Source organism: Tamandua tetradactyla, chromosome 2 (genome assembly GCF_023851605.1).
Source record: "Tamandua tetradactyla isolate mTamTet1 chromosome 2, mTamTet1.pri, whole genome shotgun sequence".
Lineage (NCBI taxonomy): Eukaryota > Metazoa > Chordata > Mammalia > Pilosa > Myrmecophagidae > Tamandua > Tamandua tetradactyla.
In genome coordinates this window covers 215776251-215794282 of record NC_135328.1, presented here as the reverse complement: position 1 = coordinate 215794282, position 18032 = coordinate 215776251, and the positions used below count along the sequence as shown (strand labels likewise).

The following is an 18032-nucleotide window of genomic DNA, read 5'->3' as shown; positions in this document are numbered from 1 at the left end:
GAGAAAGCTTTGACTCTGGATTTCCAGCCTCCAAAACCTGGAGACAACGAATTCTTGTTGTTAAGCTGACCTACTGTGTGGTGTTTGTCAGAGCATCTCTGGCATAGTGAAACACCTCCTCAGCTTTTCCTCCTGGCTGTCCCTACCCCACCCTCCCCTCCTGGCTGGTCCTCCAACATGTTCAGGGGTTTTGCACGGGCTGTTCCCTCTGCCTGCAATACTCTTCAGATAACTGCTTCTGAGGCTTCTACCTCACCTCCTTTAGGTCTATGCTCAAATGCCCTGACCTCCGAGAGGCCTCCCCTGACTCCGTCACCTCTCCCAGTCTTGCCCCTCCCACCCTGCCTTCTATTTCTTTGCAGCACTTACTGCTTTATGACATTGTATCTTATTTACATTGTTCATAGTTTCTCTTCCCCAGTACGGTATAACCTTCTGAGGGGGTAGGGGTGGGGCTCAGCTCATACAGTGCAGCATCCCCAGAGCCAAGAACTGTAACTGGCCCAGCACCACGCACAATACATACTTGCTGAATGAATCAGTGTTGCCAAGCCTGGGTCACCTCCAGTGTATGACTGGGGTGAAGTGGGATCCACCTCCTGACCCCAAACCCCGCTGCTCCCCACCCCGACCCCCACCCGCTTCCACCATTCCCCCATGCCCTGGACTAGGAAAAGCAGTAGAGGAATTTTTAAAAGCCAATGGCTTGGGCTGTGCAATGGTGGCTCAGTGGCAGAATTCTCATCTGGCACGCCAGAGACCCGGGTTCAATTCCCGGAGCCCGCCCATGTATAAAAAATTAAAAAGCCAAAGGTTATTTCTTAAGCCCTTACTTGGCACCAGGAGCAGGCCTGTGCACTCATCTGACCCATCCACCCACAGCCTGGGCCAGGGGGTGCTGACAGCATCCTCATGGGCCAGAGCAGGAAACCGGGGCTCAAGGGGCTTCCCCAAGCTTGCTGAGCCGGGAGGTGGTAGGGCTGGGATTTGGACTCAGGTAGCCCAGATTTGAGTGCGTTTTGCAAAAAGGAGAACTGGATTTCGTTTGAAGCCTCTGTTCACCTGGGCCCTGTCTTTCAATCATCATCAGTTCAGCCTGTCCCCAGGCAGCCACCTCTGAGCTGTCCCACAGTCCATCTGGGTCTTTTTGGCCCCTTCAATTCAGCTCTGATCTGGGATCAAGCCCAGGGACACCATCCCCTCTCCGTCCTAATCCCAAACCTGACACCTATGAGTCACTCCCCAGGCAACAGGCACAGCCTGGGGAGGGGGCTGCAAGGTCTGGGACCCCTGGATCCTTTTTTTCAGGTCCTTCCACCTGGGGCCCTCTCAGCTCTCCCCTGAGCCCCAGTTCTTAGCTGTCAGACTTGTCAACATTCGAATCCAGGCCCGCTTTCTCTCCAGCCCCAGGCCTCGGCCTAGGGTGCTCACCTGCCACCATCGCATCGTCCGGGGCAGTGGCTTTCCAGTCATTGTGACTGGGACCCACAGTGAGAAATGCATTTTGCATCTTGACCCAAAAGCACTCATTCCCCCACATCTACAACTGGAACAAAATTCTCGGGAATTATGCCCATCCTTACCACGTGGAAAACAAGCTGATATTTTCTATTCTGTTCTAGTTTTTAAAACTTGACCCATTGAATTGGTCCAGCCAACTAATGTGACCTGCTGTTGAAAAACACTGATCTAGGGCACAAGCATGCAGACCTGCAAAGCACACAGACCCTGTTGGGGACTGAATCGGTCCCCCACAAAAGGCACGCTCAGGTCCCAACCGCTGGTCCTGTGGGTGGGAACCCATATGTAAATAGGGCTTCTGAAGATGTTATTCCTTAAAGATTTGTCCAGTTGATGGGGGTGAAATCCTTAGAAGACTAAAGCCCTTATAAGGAAATTGGACAGGGCAAGAGAAGCCACAGGGAGCAGCCAGAAGCAGGAAGTCAGCGGAATCTGGAAGAGAAAGAAGAATCTACCATTGTGCGTTGTCATGTGATGGAAAAGCCAAGGAACCCCAAAGGTTGTTGCCCAGCCAGAAGACACCAACCTCGGGAGGAAGCAAGCCTTCTAGCCTCTGAAACCATAAGCCAATAAATTACTATTGTTAAGCCAACCCATTGTATGGAATTTGTCTTAACAATGGGAAACCAAAACAACCCTGTTCTAGAATATTAACTTACATTTTGGGGGATTTGCACTACATCAGGGACTATTGTAAACATTGTACATGTATTAATTCATTAAATACTAACAACAATTCTAAAACCAGAACTTTCATTAGCATTCCTCCTTTTGCAGATGAAGAAACAGAGGCACAGAGAGGTCAAGTCACTTGCTTGTGGTCACACAGCAGTTTGATTCAAGGAGGATGCACTTGACCGCCAAGCTTAGAGTACTTTTCCTGATCAAGGCAAAAGGACAAAGGCTTGAGCTGAGTTACATCTATGCTGCCCAGAAGGGAAAGACCCCCTAGCAAAATGGGCTTCCTGCCAGGACAAACCCTGAAGATAGATATCTAAGGCACTTTGTGGAGGGGCTGGGGAAGTGGGCTCCTCCCCCTTGCACCCTTTCCACTCTAGTGTTCCGGGCTTGGCTCTCGCTGCCCCAAGATAACCCTTGCTTGTGGGCATGTGTGGGTGTCGGTGGCGAAGCCGCTCGAGGTGGAACTGTGCAAAGATGCTTTCTGCATCCGTGAGAAGCTGCAGATGTTGGCTGACTTTTGGAGGGGGGACATTCTGGCAGGAGGTGGTGGCACGGACAGAAGGAAATAGAACCTGGAAGCCGGTGCCTGGCCCACTGAGTGAGTCTGCGCCTCATCTGCCTCTGTGCAATCCAGCCTATTCTCCACTGACCGGCCCCACTCTTCAATAACCGACACCTCCTTTCTGTCCATGAATTGGGGCCAATGTATTTCCCAACCAGGACTAATTTCCAAAAAAGGAGTTGTGAGCCCTGGGCTCACGTGACTAATAAGTATCGACTTTCTTACAGTTAAGGTGCCAATTTTCTCCCACGGTTGCTGTAAAGTCGCTGCCATACCTGGTAACATTTTATTTACAATTCAAAGGGAACTTGAGGTGGCTTCCTCCAAAAATCACACAGACAACAGTTAAAAATAAAGCGAAGAGACCAGAAACCATAGAGAGGAAGGCGGAAGGCAAGTTCTACCAGGAACTGGAGGGACGCTGATGACTGTATTTGAACGTTAAATTTAGTTTGAGCCTCCTGGCACCCCAAGCAAGAGGGGCCCACGGTCAGCCCTCTGGTTATAGTTTCACAAAAGGAAGCATAGCAGGTTTTCAGGAAAGAGAAACTTCTTGGGACTGGGGCACAAGCAGTCATGATAAATGAGGAAGGATCTGGAAGAAGACTGAGAAAATGACTCGAGCTTCCTGTTTCTGAGCTTCAGGCTTCTCATTCATAAAGTGGAGATGGTGAGATTTCCCGGGCAGCACAGAGCACGTGAGCATGCCTCCATTCCCCTGGAGGGGTCTTGCATATTAAAAAGCACAGTGTTGACAGATATATATTCAATGAAGAATTTCTGGAAGACGCAAAAGCATTCTTCATGCGCCTCTTACAAGGAACTCTGAAAACGAGGGAGCCGTGATTAAATGGCAACCCAGTGAAAGCAGGTCTGGGACAGGTATTAGGGAACCGCGGGCAGGGCTCCTTGGCCTGCCACTAGTTTCTCGGCTGGCTTTTGACAAGGTCTCCCTGGAATGGGCTGGAGAGCTCTGCCGAGGCCCAGGGGTTCCAAGCTTGGGGTAGGAGTGAGGCCGCGAGCCTCAGAGGTTCTGTTGGGAAGAGTGTTTTGTGCATTCCTGGGCCAGAGTGCCTGCGTGGAGGGGATGAGACAGGACAGACATTTCTTCCCCTGCCCCCCCTGCTGTCCCCGCTCCCAGCTCCTCCACAGGGCTCCAGCTGAGAATCCAGAGCCTGCGGCCAAGGTCAGAGGATACTGAGACCACTAAGTCTTGTCCAAACCCTCTGCCCTTTCCTGGCTAGAGATGAAACAGACTCTACCGCTTCCCCTACTGCAGCTTCTGAAGCGGACCTGGGAGGCAGCCCATCTCTTGGACAGAAGCAGCCCCTCTCAAAGCCCTCAGTTTCCCCCAACTGTCCAAGGGGACAATAATATGCTTTACCTCCCAGACCAAATTGGGGGTGGGGGTGGGGGGCAATTGGATTAAGCAGTTACTTGGCTCCACAATGGACTTGCTTATTCCTCCCTTATCCAAGAAGGATTCGCAGCTATTGTGCTCTCTGCTGGCCAGTCCCCTCACCCCCATGCTCGAGGTCCGTGAAGCCTGGAGTTCTCAGCTTTCTGCCCAGAGCATTGTGGGGCTTTACACACAGGGTTCTGGGTCTCCCTGGGCCACAGTCTACCTCCCTCAGGCCCACTACCCTGGCACTACTGCTTGGGGTCCTCTCTTGGGTTCCTGGAGCTGCAGATATGCTTCTCCAGCCTCCAGCCCCCCATGCCTCACCTTTAGTGTGTGCAAAAGTAAGGCACCCCCAAGGAAGGATGGGGGTGGGTGGGCAGGGGGTTATGGACTCCTCGGACCTTTTTTTGGTTGTCTTCTTTTGTATAAAAGCAAATTTGTTTTCAAGCAGGGCAAGGTGCAGCTTCCAGAGGCACCTGGGTGGATGCCCCTCCAGCCCCAGACCCGGGGCGGAGCGGTGGGGGGAGCTGTTGTTTTTCCTGTTGCGAGTAAAAAGGAAACAAAGTGGGAAGTGGAGTGTGCGGGCTGTCAGCAGGCGGGGCGCCCCCACCCCGCCCCGCCTCCGTCTCTCGAGGCTCACTCGCGCCCAGCGCCCTCGCTGCGAGCTGCCTCCGGGCCCAGCAGCCCCAGGCCCCACCAGCCGCGCCCGCACCGGTAAGAGCTCGCCTCTGGCTGGGTCTGGAGAGGTGGAAGAGGGAGCCGCAGCCGGGGACTTCGGGGGATCTCGAGGGGCCAGAATTGCGCGCGGGGCCCGGGGCCGGCGGGTGTGTCCCCGGGCGCGGGAGAGCGGCGTGCACAGCCGCGTGCGCCCTGGGCCTGCGCGTCCTCCCGCGGCCGGAGAGCCAGGTGAGGGGCGCGTCCAGAGCTGGGCCTCTGGGACCGTGACCCGAGCTGCGCTGGCGGGCCCGCGCCGACTCCTATGCACCCTCCGAGGCCCGGAGAGGGGAGCGAGCACAGCTCCCCTGCGCCTCATCTTGCGTGTCCTGGCGAGAGGGACGAGGGGGCTCCCTGTCCGGGTTCCGGGGTCGGGGCTGCGCGCTGGCCGTGGGGCGTCCTCCCGTGCACCCGCCCCGACGCCGGGGGAGACCGGTGCGCACAGCCGCGTGCGCCCGGGGCTTGCGCGCCCTCCCCGAGCCGGGACCAGCCGGACCCCGGGCGCTCGGGTCCGGCGACTGGGTCCCGGCTGCGTTCCCCAGGCCGGGGAGGGGCGAGCGCCCAGCTTCCCGGAGCCCTGGCCCTGAGGCCCTCCGGAGCCCTGGCGAGCCAGGCTGAGGGGCGTACCCCGGACGCGCCGCAGGGCCCGGCCTGGAGAGGGGTCGGGGCCGGGTTTCCGGGGCGCTCCCTCCCTGTCCGTGGACCTGCAGCCCCCGATCCCTCCCTCGGGCCCCGCCCGGGCCGCCCTCGGGGCTGTGGCGCCGCTCTCCGCGTGTTTACTGCAGCCGCGCGGGCGAGATCAGTCCCCGGGTCTGCGGCTGCACCCGGGTTACGGCGGCAAAACCGCCTCCAGCTTTGCATTTCCGGACTCTCTTTTTTTTTAACTCTTACCCGTAAATCAGCCTGAATGGAGCTGCTGCTGCTGCTGCTCTTTTTTTTTTTTTTTTTTTTTTATGGTCGAATTGCCTGTTTTATTTAGGCTTCCTTCTCCGCTCCTCCTTTGGAATCGCGGAGAGGGGGCCAGGGAGGGCCCTCGATGGAGATCCTGGTCGGGGGCACTGCGCTCGCCGGCGCGCGGAGATGGGGTCCAGGGAGGCAGGAAAGCTCTGCTGGGAGGGGAGGGCGGTGGAGATGGGATTCCCCGGTCGGGGGTGGGGGGACCCCTAGTGAGGAACTGGCGGCCCACGGGCTGGGCCCTCCGCGACACCCGTGGGTCCCCGTGTGCGGCTGCAGCGCTGCTTTCCCGGGGCACGTCTCGCTTCTTGGCCGGGGCGCGCGGCCCCTGCAATGCTGTGCACAGTCGCGCGTGTCTGCGGAGCGGCCGTGTTTTCCCGGATGAGGGGGGAAATCCTTCCTCCTTCAGGATGCTCCGAGGGGAAGGTCCACGGCGGCCGAGGGACTGGGACACCCGGGGCGATTCCCGCTGCTCCCTTCCCAGGGAGCTGGCGGCGCTGGAGTGCGGACCGGCCGTGGTGTTCTGGGCAGTTGAATGGTACCCTGGGGACATTTGTCCCCCAAATAACGATCGTCTTTACATGTGGTGTCAGTTAAACAACGTAGGCTTTCGGGAAATTAAGACACAGCGAGATTGAGTAATTTAAGATGCCAAAGCGTTTATGCTCCAGGTGCGGTTGCTGGCAGGTAAGGAGAACTCTTCTAATGGTCCTCTCGGCGCGTCTGGGGAGACGGTGGCCGGTGTCCTTTCATCTCCTCAGCGTCTGGCTTACCTGCTTACTCTCCGAATTGCGCAGACACTTGCCGCCAACACCGGGGTCTCTGCGGTGGAAGGGCTTGACTGCCGTGCTAAGTGGGTCCCAGATTCGTCTAATTTATGGGGCTGGGACCTAACACCAGGAGCCAGAAATAGCGCTTTCTCTTCTGCTTTCTCTACAGCAGAAATGGTCAACCCCTTAGCGTTTCCGCAGCCTGCGGTCATTGATTTCTTGTTATCATGTTGTCCCCCTCCAGGCTCATGGAAGACCACCTAGCGCAGGGGGCTGACTCTCTTTGGGGGCTTTCTCAAACCCCCTCGGTGGAAGTGATGGCAGGCGCACCCTGGGAGGCAATGTTCCTAAAATCCTCAGAGACACTGAGGCTTTCCTCCTTCTGAGCCCCGCCCCTTGCACCTCCCCTGCCAAGTTTAGAAACAGAGGCCCGCCCTGCTGGGAGCATAGATATTTTGGGAATTAGGGCAGGTGCCCCAGAGGCACTCCTGGCCACTTGATCTCTCCTTCCAGCGGGACAAGCTGCGTCTCTCAGTGCATTATTTTGCTGGGGGCTCCATCCTTTTCTCTTGCTTTCCTGTGCTTAGCAGGTATTGAGCTCCCACTCCAGGCTAGGGGCTGGGCTGAGAACCAGGCAGGCCCATGGAGAGGGAACCAGCCCCCACCGGGCTTACTGGAGATAGAGGAGCCGCAGTTAGAGACCAGCCTGTGCCACCTGTGTGCCTTGGGCCTCTGGACCCAGCAGGAGCCTTTGCTCCCAGCACCACACATTTAGGGAGGTGGGGGGCGGCTGATCGTGGGGTAGAAGGGGTCGCTTCCTGCTTTGCCTTGTTTTTCTTCATTGCAAAGTTAAAGGGAGAAGTGAATGTGCAATGTATGAAGCAATTCCCCTTTGGCTGGCTTGTTTTGCAAAACCATTTTTGTTTAGAGAGCAGTTCCCTGGTCCTCTCTGGGGACAGCTGCTTCTGTGGGTCTGATCGTGGAGTTTGGGGCCCACCAAATGTTTCTTTAACATGAGGCCTTAGAAGAGCTCTCTTTGGCCAGGAGGGGTGCTTTGACCACTCCGCAAGGGACTAGCATGTTTCCAGCAAAGCTGTTAGAGGGAAGGCCCTGAAGGAAGCTGGTCCTGGGACATCAAAGGGCAGTGCCACATGGGGTGGGCAGGTGGGGTGGGCAGGGGTGGGGGTGTGTGACAATTGACAACCAGTCCAAGGATGCCAGGTTATCATCTTTGTGCCAATGACAGTGTTTCATAAATAGCAACGGTTGCAAAACCCCACCTCTGTCCTTGCAGTGAACGTCAAAACTGAATTTTCTTTAATTTGTGTGGTGGAAATCCCCCACAATCATATCAGGAACGCTGCCAGTTTCAACATGGAAAAAAAAAATAAACAAAAAAATAACTCGGGAACCTCCCTCCTCATCTCCCCTTTCTTTGCTCTCTGTGCGTTCCCCTAAAATGGACCCGCTCTCCCCTGCCTGGTGTGGACACTGCTGTGACAGTTCTCCTCCCGTCTCCCTCCCCAATGGGGAGAAGCCCCTCCCTCCCCAGTGGGGGTGGCCTCAGCACCCCCAGTGAGGAGTTAGGGCTGCCTCTGGAAATGGGGCTTCCCAGGGCTGCCTGTTTTCTGAGCAGAGGGAGAGAGGCGGGCATCATGGGTGTGGAAGATTCTAAAGTTCATATCACTGCTGGCCACTCACACTGGGGGAAATTGCTCTCCGTTAGAGAAAATGCTAGGAGAGTGGCCGCTGGGGACACGGGGGGGTGGGGGAAGCCACACCAGGGCGAGCCATGAGTTGGTATTTTTTGTCCTGGAGGGATGGTGTATTTGTTTCCTAGGGCTGTGGTGACAAATCACCACAAACTGGAGGCTCAAAAAACAGAAAAGTCTTTGCTTTCAGTTCTGGAGGCCAGAAGTGTAAAATCGAGGTGCCGGCTGAAATTGCTCCCTCTGAAGGTTCTAGAAAAGAATCCTTCCTCGCCTCCTCCAGCCTCTGGTGGCTGCCGGTGCTCCTTGGCTTGTGGCCGTGTCCCTCCAACTCCTGCCTCCATCCCTATGTAGCCTTCTCTGGGTCCATGCCATCCCCTCTTCTCCTTATAAGGATGCCTGTTGTTGGATTTAGGGGCCACCAGGATAGCCCTGGATGAGCTCATCTCGAGACCCTTCAGTTAATTACATCTACAAAGACTCCTTCTCCAAATAAGGTCCCACTTCTCTTGGGGAGCTGGGGAGTTGGACATGGACGTATCTTTTGGGGGGGCCACCCTTCAACCCGCTGCAGATAAACAGGAGTAGGTTTCTGTCTGCGTTTTCCGGGGGAGGCGTTGAGCACAGATATCTTTGCAGGGAACCAAACGTGCTGCTTTCCGGCTGTCCCTAGGCCTCCCTCCTGCTTCCCTTTCCCCCCACTTCATGGACCAGCAGCTGCCTTAGCAGTCAGTGCCACTAACTGCAGCCCCCTCCCCGCTCCCATCATTGTGGTCTGGACCCCTGAAGGGGCTGCCTGCAGGGTAAGTTTTTGGATGTTGAGAACTGCTGGGGCCCCTGTCCCTTGCACTTTCTCCCTTCCTGACTTCTCCCTCTGTCTCTTCAGGCTCCCTGCCTCTCCCCAGCCCTTCTCTGCTCAGGGCTCCCCTCACCCTGCCTCCAGCCCAGGGCTCCCCCCTCCTGAGGCCACACAGCCCCTCACATTTTACAATTCTCTCTGCCAAGTAGCCACAGGAGAAGTGGAGGTCAGGGCTCCAGCTTGCTGCTGTGTCCTCCTATCCTCTGGGAGCTGCAGCTGTCTCGATGACCCGATCTGCAAGTTCTTAGGGAACAGGGCCGGGAGGACTTGGGAACTCCCCGGGTTGCTGAAGCCCCCCAGGTGCCTGCCCCGGGACTTAGCTGAGGACATGGGGTGGGGGGCTGGGGGAAGGGCTGGGAGAGGGTGCTCCAAGGCTCTGAGCAGGGGCAGGGCCCCTGTCCCGCTGCCTCCTGGGGTGGAGCATTGCTTTGCTTCGCTTTGCTTGTGAAACCTTGGAGAAGTCGTTTCTTATCAATGGGGAAGCAGTAGCAGACCATACCTCTGTTATTGAAACCTGGCAAGTTGTCTGTGTTCAGGTGAGGATGTGGCATGGGGTCGTGACTTGGGGATTGCCACGGGGAAGTAAAAAAGTACCAGCTTTGGAGACAGCCACACTGGGTTTTCATCTTGACCACTTTATGTTGTTGTTGTTTTTACCACTTTATGTCTGTGGTGCAGGGGGGAGTGGAGGGCATTGGACAAATCGTTTCGCCCTTCCAAGCCTCAGGGTCCCCAGCTATAACATGGAAATAGCAGTGTCTGCCCGTTAGTCTCTAGAATTTCATGCATGAAGTGCCAGGCATGCAGCAATACGTGTGACATCCGTGAAGGAGACGCTACGTGCTGGGGGACACGTAAGTGGTTTTTATCTTTATCTTACTGTCCCAGCACAGCCACTGCCCCTTTGGGTCTCCTCTCCATTTTTTTTTTCAAGTTTTCAAAACAATATGTTTAGTCATTTTTGTTATTGTTTGATCCAGGCCTCAACCAACGATTACTTACTGCATTTGATTGCCAAGTCTTTTTAGTCTCTTTTAATCTAGAAGAGGTTCACAGAGTTTTAAATTTTTACTTTCCGGTCATTCACTACACTGACATTTTTAAAGAGTCCTGCAGTCAGGTCTCCTGTGCGATGTTCCACCGTCTGGATTTGTCTAATTGTTGCTTCCAATTAGATTCATGTTAACATTGCTGAATTCCCCGTTTGGACAATGTTGTCTGCTTTCCCTTTGGATCTCACCACTGACGTTTTACGTGCCTTTTGAATTTAGCAGTCATTTGTACACATGTGCTTTCATAGTTTGCTCTTTTTGTGTAACATCGGCTCAGTAGCATTTTTCCATGTTGCTTCATAACATAGCCACCCTTTTTAGGGACAGTAGAGGCACACAAAAGCTGAGGCATCACTTTCTGAAGCATTCCCCAATCTCAGACGTGTGTGTTGCTTCCAGATACACACACTCCACTCTCAAAATCCTGTCATTGGGGTCGGAGGGTAGGTCAGTGGTAGAATTCCCACCTGTCACATGGGAGAACCAGGTTCAATTCCTGATCCATGCACTTCCCAAAACCAACAAAACAAGCAAACAAACAAAGAACAACTAGACAAAATTCAACAAATGGTGCTGCAATAACACGATATTCACATGGAAAAATAATGAAATGTGACCCCGCCCTACAACTTAGAAAAAAAATCCTATAATTGATATTTTCAGACATATGGCTTTTCCCATATTCAGGAATTATGGAGTCAAAGATATTGAAGAGTTTTATGGTGCTTACAGCTAAATGGTTTTCCAGGAAGATTGGACTAATTTGCCTCCATGATATATCATAGTCTCATGGCACACTTATCAGCATTGAATAATAACGAAAGAAATGTTTTACTAACAGGCCCAGAAGATAGTTATTTAACCGTGTTTCTTTTATTGCTGATGATTAAATAGTTCTCTTTCTGAGTGCTAGCTGTTTGCAGAGCACGGGGTTTGCCGCAATGTAGTGCAGCAGTTAAATGTTTGGACTCTGGACTTGGATGAAGTCAGACTCAAATCCCAGCTGTGTGCTGTTGAGTCGGTTACTTCGCTTCTCTGATCCTTGGTTTCTCAGCTGTGAAATGGAGCTAGTAGGACCCATTCCAAGGGCTTTTTTAAGGATTAAATGAGATGAATCAGATAATGAGCATGAAATGAGATAAAGTAGAGAATGAACATCTAGTATGTAGGTGATGCTCACTAAATGCTGTTATAGTTATCATTAATTTCACGTTAACACATCGCCATGTGCCTTCAAGATTCATCTTATTTTAACAAAGGAAAATGGTTTACCATGAAGTCGGAGGGCGTTATGTGGAGCCCAGGGATAGATTTTTTCTGCCATGTCAGTATCGTCCTGGAAGGTGGGCTGACAGTTCGTCTGCAGAGAAGCCGTCTGGCTTGACTTGAGTATGAGCGTCCCTGGGGCAAGCCCTGGGGCTTGCCTTGCTGAGCAAGCGAGGAGGGGCTGTGGGCAGAAGCCCCCCCGGGGGCTGTTTCTCCAGGCCCGTCTCCCCTGCAGTCCTGCGGCCTCTATTCTTGGCACTGGGGTGGGGTGGGGGAGAGTCCAGATTCATCGCCATGACTGTCCCGCTCTCCACATGCAGCTGCTCAGTTTGGGAGACTGAGTCAGTCCAAGGGATGCCCGAGGCATTTCAGGACCAGGATTCCGGGGTTTGGCTCCGGCTCGGTTCGCCGCCTTGTGCAGCAGCAGCGCCGCCTCTGCGTTCCCCTGCAGCTGGCAGGGGCCTGCGTTTTCCCCTCGGCTGCTCACCCGGCTGGGGGCTGATGTTACCAGCGCCAGGATCTTGGTCTCAAACTGCTTCACGAGAAATTACTTCTGAGGGGAAAAACACCCAAACCCCCCAACTTTTCCCCTTACCAGTCCCTCTCAAAAAAATTCCATTAAAATGTTTCTCCTGTTTAATGTTTCCATTAAAATGACTCAGCCACTGAAGGATGAGTCCAGGCGCAGGCCCCCTGGATTATGTATTTTTTTTCCCCATTGCCGGGGGCGGCGGGTGGGGTGGGGTATGTGTGACAAATATTTGAATGATAAGGCCCATTTGCTGTCATTTGGAAGCCAGTGGCCAAGTGTGGCCTGTTTTTAAATTTGGCGCAACACAGCTAGTATATGGTGCTGCTTCTGAAGTGTGAAGCTTCGTCTTTCCAGGCAGGGTTTTGCAAATGAATAGAAAGGAAGCTGGATGTGGGCATCGGGGAAGGACCTGAGAATTAAACAATCGGGCTCTCAAATCTTGACTTTGACACTTGTGCAGATGGGTGACTTTGCCAAACAGTGTAACCTCTCTGAGCCACCGGGTTCTCATCTAAAAATTGGTATAACAGTATCGCCTATACTGGATCGCCATGGAAATTAGACATAATGAGAAAGCTGTCCAGGTATCGGGCGCTCAATGAGTGGTTGCTATTTTTGTGATTGGATGAATGAATCTTTGAGACCCTGCGTTGTGGTAGCAAGTGGCTTTTCATTCACAAGTCACTGAGGTTTGCGTAGTGCGATGAGATTTATTAAGCCTTTATCTTATTTGATCCTGTCCTGAGCGACCCTTATGGGGCACACAGGGCATTTATCAATAACCCCATTTTGTAGATGAGGAAATTTCAGAATTGCTTTGTCCTTTGTTCCCAGCCTGTTCCTCCCAGATGTGTCAAAGCCAGAGGTTTTAATTCTTCTTCAGCTTTTGCTAACCCTTTAAGGGCTGAGGGAGCTTGGGGGTAGGGGCAGAGTTGAGGGCTGCCAGGTGAGGTTTTGCCTGGGTCACTTCCTCCCTCTGTGGGACCTGGTGGTTCTGTGGGACCTGGGCAGGGACGGCTGCTAGACTAGCTCCCCGAGCCTGGGCTGGACGCTTAGAGCAGCTCAGCAGTCAAGGCCCATGGCCAGGTGACGTGGCCACTCTTATGGGTTGAATTGTGTCCCTCCCAAAAGATCTGTGCAAGTCCAACACCCCCTCACCCAGGACCTTACAATGCCACCATATTTGGCAGTAGGGTAATTGTAGTTATAATTCATTCAGATAAGGTCAGAGTGGAGGAGAAACAGAGAGAGAGAGAGAGAGGGAGAGAAGGGCACGTGAAGGCCGAGGCAGGGACTCGAGTCCTGCAGCTTTGCACATGGCGTAGGTTGCCGAGGATTGTGACTGCCACCGACATCTCCAGAGGGCAGGAGGGGTCCTCCCCTAGAGCCTGATTTTGAACTTCTGGCTGCCAGCACTATAAGAGAATCCATTTCTGCTGGTTGAAGCCACCCAGTTTGTAGTAGTTGGCTGTGGCACCACAGGACACGACGTCAGTGGACTTCGGGTCACCCCTTTCCTGAGCTGCATCAGCGAGCAGGCTGCTGGCGGCAGGAACTGCCCTGCTCCCGGGCGGGCGTGCTCCTGGGCCAGAGGCTTTGAGCTGAGCGCACCTCGGGGAGTGGTCGGGAGATGGCTGGTGGCCAGTGGTGACCTTGAGCCTGATGGAGCCAGGCTTCTCGGACTCTCCCATCCACCCCTCTGGCCAGAGGAGAGGGAACGCGTAACCCAGCCTACACAGCCCACCCCAAGCATGACCTTGCCTGGAAGCCTCAAGTTTTATTTTTAACAACTAATGTTAATTTTACATTTGATCATCCATGTTTATTTTACTACAAAGATTATTTTCTCTTTATTTTTAAGTCCTATGGATGCTCTGGGGAAAATGTCTATGTTTTTTTCTGTGGCTTCCGCCCTGCTTTTAAAAAATTGTGGATTATAGCAAAATGGTAAGAGTGATTCGATACCGTCGTGACAACGGCATGCGGAGTTTAATGAAGGCCTTTTATCCTACGTGATTCATTCATTGAGTAACTGAAGTGTTGGTTTGGACAGAGAATTTCGAAAATACTATACTTGAAACCTAAACATTTTATTTTAGCTTAAAACATACAAATGTGCGTGCATCCACTGTCCACTGACATAAGGCCAAGGGCTTTTCTCTTGTTTGATCAGCATTATGGGTTGAATTGTGTCCCCAAAAGGGTATGCTCAGGCCTTAACTACCAGTCCCGTGAATGTGACCTTATTTGGAAACAGGATCTTTGAAGACGTGATGAGTTAAGATAAAGCCAAACTGGAGTAGGTGGGCCCTGATCCAATATGGCGGCTGTCCTCATGAGAAGAGGAAATTTGGGCAGCAACGCAAGGCACCGGGGAGAAGGCCCCGGGGAGAGGGCAGAGGCAGAGATTGGAGTGACGCTTCTACGGGCCCAGGGACACCGAGAATTACTGGCAACCACCAGAAACTAGAAGAGGCAAAGCAGGACCCTCCCCTGCAGGCTTCCCGGCGGAGGCTGACCCTTCGATTTTGGACTTCTCGCCTCCAGAGCTGTGAGACAATGAATTTCTCTTGTTGGAAGCCCCCTAGTTTGTGATGTTTTATACAGCAGACCAGGGAAACTAAGACAAGTGTGTTCGTCATTTTTGCATAAGGCACACTTGCCACATAGTCTGAAGTTTCTCGATTTTGTCAAAAATGCATCAAGAGTTTAAAGACAGTGGTGAAGACTCCTGAATGACAAATCCTTCTAGACTTTCATAATTCTTCCCCGTCTTTTTTTTTTTAATTGTGAAATATAACATACATACAAAAAAAGCAATTAATTTCAAAGTGTATTGTAACAAGTAATTATAGGACAGATTTCAAAATTTGGTTACAGTTCCACAATTTTAGGTTTTTCCTTCTAGTTGCTCCAAGACACTGGAGACTCAAAGGGATATCAGTATAATCTTTCAGCAGTCATACTCTTTAAAATCCTATCTTCTCTGTTATTAAATCCTCCTTTTCCTTTGATCCTTCTCCCAGTCTTTAAGGGTGTTTGAGCTATACCCATTCTAATTTTTTCGTGTTGGAAAGGGCTGTTGACAATATGGGATAGGACGATGGGACTGGTTGATGTTTTTGGAAAGGCTGGCGCTTCTGGATTTCAGGACTTATCTGGCCTAGGAACCTGTCTGGAGGTTGTAGGTTTCTTAATCTTAATACGTGAAACTTTCGTATAATCTCAGGTAAAGACCTAGGTGTTCTTTAGGGGTAACAGGAATGGTTTTGGTTGGGGGTTGGCAAACCATGGCAATTAGCAATATCCAGCTAAAGCTTGCATAAGAGTAGCTTCCAGACTAGCATCTCCACTAGCTTATTTTGTTATTTTTCTTTTCCCCCTTTTGGTCAGCAAGGCATTATCGATCCCACAGTGCCAGGGCCAGGCTCATCCCTGGGAGACATGTCCCACGTTGCCAGGGAGACTTTTACTCCTGGATGTCATGTCCCATGTCAGGGGGAGGGTAATGATTTTCCTTGCAGAGTTGGAGAGAGAGAGGCCACATCTGAGCAATGAAAGCAGTTTTCTGGAGGTAACTCTTAGACATAACTATAGGTAGGCTTAGCTGCTCCACTACAGAAATAAGTTATTAAGAGTGAGCCAAGGGCTTGGCCGATTGACTTGGGAGTCTCTAATGTTTGAAATAGTATCAGGGATTTCCCTGGTAGAAAAGTTTAATAGTTCCATATTTTTTCTCCAGTCCCTAAAGGGACTTTGCCAACAATTTTTAATTATCTGCCTAGCATACTCTGCAATATATTTGGATATTACATTAACCTATACAGAATTACAAACCTTCATTCCCATTCTGGGCTCCATTTGTTAGGATTGTTTAAATGAGCTATCCAGACAGGTTGAGTTAGATTACGTGCTACAGAAAATTTACGTTTTGGACAAAATAAGCCTCTCTTCATTTGGACTCATATAGCAGGTGAAGTTCTGAAATACAGACAGTATCATCCTTCACCCTGTACTCTGATTTATTTTAGTTCTACCAGATTGGTTTCGTTCCTATTTCTATTTGATGCCGGATCATTTTTTTCAGTTTCTTTAACAGTTGTTGAATGTGCAATGCTGACTTTCAGAGCTGCACACCTCCAACGCTGAGCTTTAGGTGTCACACAGGTGCCCAAAATTCCAGGGAAATACCAGATTCTACGTAGAAAGCACAGCATTTCAAAATCTAGAAATGACATTTACAGCTCTGTACTAGATGTGACTGCTACAAGAGCTTTCAATCTAGGCCCTAATTTTCTTAAAGGTATTTTCTAAGAGAAACCATACAATATTTGTTCTTTGGTTCTGGCTTATTTTGCACCACATAATGTCCTCAAGGTCCATTCAGTTTGTTGCATGCCTCACGACTTCATTCCTTTCTGTAGCCACACAATATTCCATCATATGTGTACACCACTGTTCGCCTTTCTGCTTCTCGGTCAATGTATCCTTCAGCCACCTCCATCCACTGGGCATTATGGATAATGTCCATAATAAACAATCCATGCCTCACATTATCCACACTTAACTGTACAATCAACATTCAGTTTTATGCCAGAGACCCGGGTTTGATTCCCAGTGCCTGCCCATGCAAAAAAAAAAACCAAAACAAAACACTCAACTTTAGAAAATTTTCATTGCTCCAAAGAAAAAAATAGCAAATAAATGCACCTTCACCAAGTAGAAAATCCAAACCTCCCCTTAACCTTCCCTCCCCAGTTACTTACCCCTGGGATTGCTGTGGTACTGTTGATGTCTTCCTGCTAACTATAGGCCATAGCATGCAATAGTAGTTTTCCCCATACCCCTCTGTTCTGGTTCGCTAAAGCTTCCAGAATGCAACACACCAGAGATGATGGATCAGTTTTTCAAAAAGGGATTTATTTAGTTAAAATGTATAGTTCTTCAGAGAAGAGACAGCTAGCTTTCATCTGAGGTTCTCTGTTGCATGAGAAGGCACACAGCGATCTCTGCTGGCCTTCTTTCCTAGCTTCTGGATTCCCCTGGCCTTCCCCAGGGCGATCTCTAAACATCTGGCTGAGCTGTGAGTGCTGAGATGAAGTATGCTGAACTGCAGCGCTCTCTTCTGACCTCACTCTCCTAAGCCTTAAACCTCACTCATTGTGGAAGGCACTCCCCTTAGCCGACCGCCAATGTATGCAGCCATAAGTGAATTTAACATGCTGATGATTTAAGTCCACAGCAATGGAACGAAGAGGCGTCATCATCTGGCCAAGCTGACACATAAACCTAACTACCACACCCTCTATTAATTGGCTCTTTGTACTAGATTCACACCTTTGAGTTATTTATATTTGTACTATTATTCAGTGGATACATGGCACTATACATCCCCCTTTCTATCATATTCACCTTCAGTATGCCAATGTTACTTATAAACCCACTAATGAACTACCATCACTTCTATCCATTCCCATATATTTAAGCTCAACCTCATTAGGTAACCATTCACTCCTCCCTAGCTTCTTTGTATCTCTAGTTCCCCTATATTCTACATTATAAACCTCTGGGTTTTCTTTAGCAGGGTCTTTTCGGAGATATCATACAGTATCCTTTTGTGTCTGCTTCATTTCATTCAGCATTTTATCCTCAAGTTTCATCCATGTTATGTGCTTCAGGACTTCATTTCATCTTACTGCTGTCTAATATTCCATCATTTGTCTGTATCACATTTTGTTTATCCACTTGTCTGTTGATGGGCGCTTGGATTGTTTCCATCTTCTGGTAATTGTGAACAATGCTGCTATGAACAACGGTGTGCAAAAGTCCGTTTGTGTCACTGCTTTCAGCTCTTCTGGGGGTGATATTGCCAGGTGGTAGGGCAACTCGATATTTAGTTTTCTGAGGAACCACCACACTGTCTTCCACAACGGCTATGCCATCATACATTCCCACCTGCAGTGCATAAGAGTTCCAATTTCTCCACATCCTCTCCAACGTTTGTAGTTTC

At 51.1% G+C, this 18032-nt stretch overlaps 1 protein-coding gene across 1 annotated transcript in view; it reads left to right on the top strand.

The window, feature by feature from the left end:
* Window positions 1–4801: 4801 nt before the first annotated feature.
* The window catches only part of PIK3CD (phosphatidylinositol-4,5-bisphosphate 3-kinase catalytic subunit delta), a 62269-nt gene continuing 49038 nt past the window's right edge, over window positions 4802–18032 (top strand). The window contains exon 1 of the mRNA XM_077151385.1: window positions 4802–4880. The gene's annotated coding sequence lies outside the window, so the exon portion shown is untranslated. The remainder of the gene's footprint in view (window positions 4881–18032) is intronic.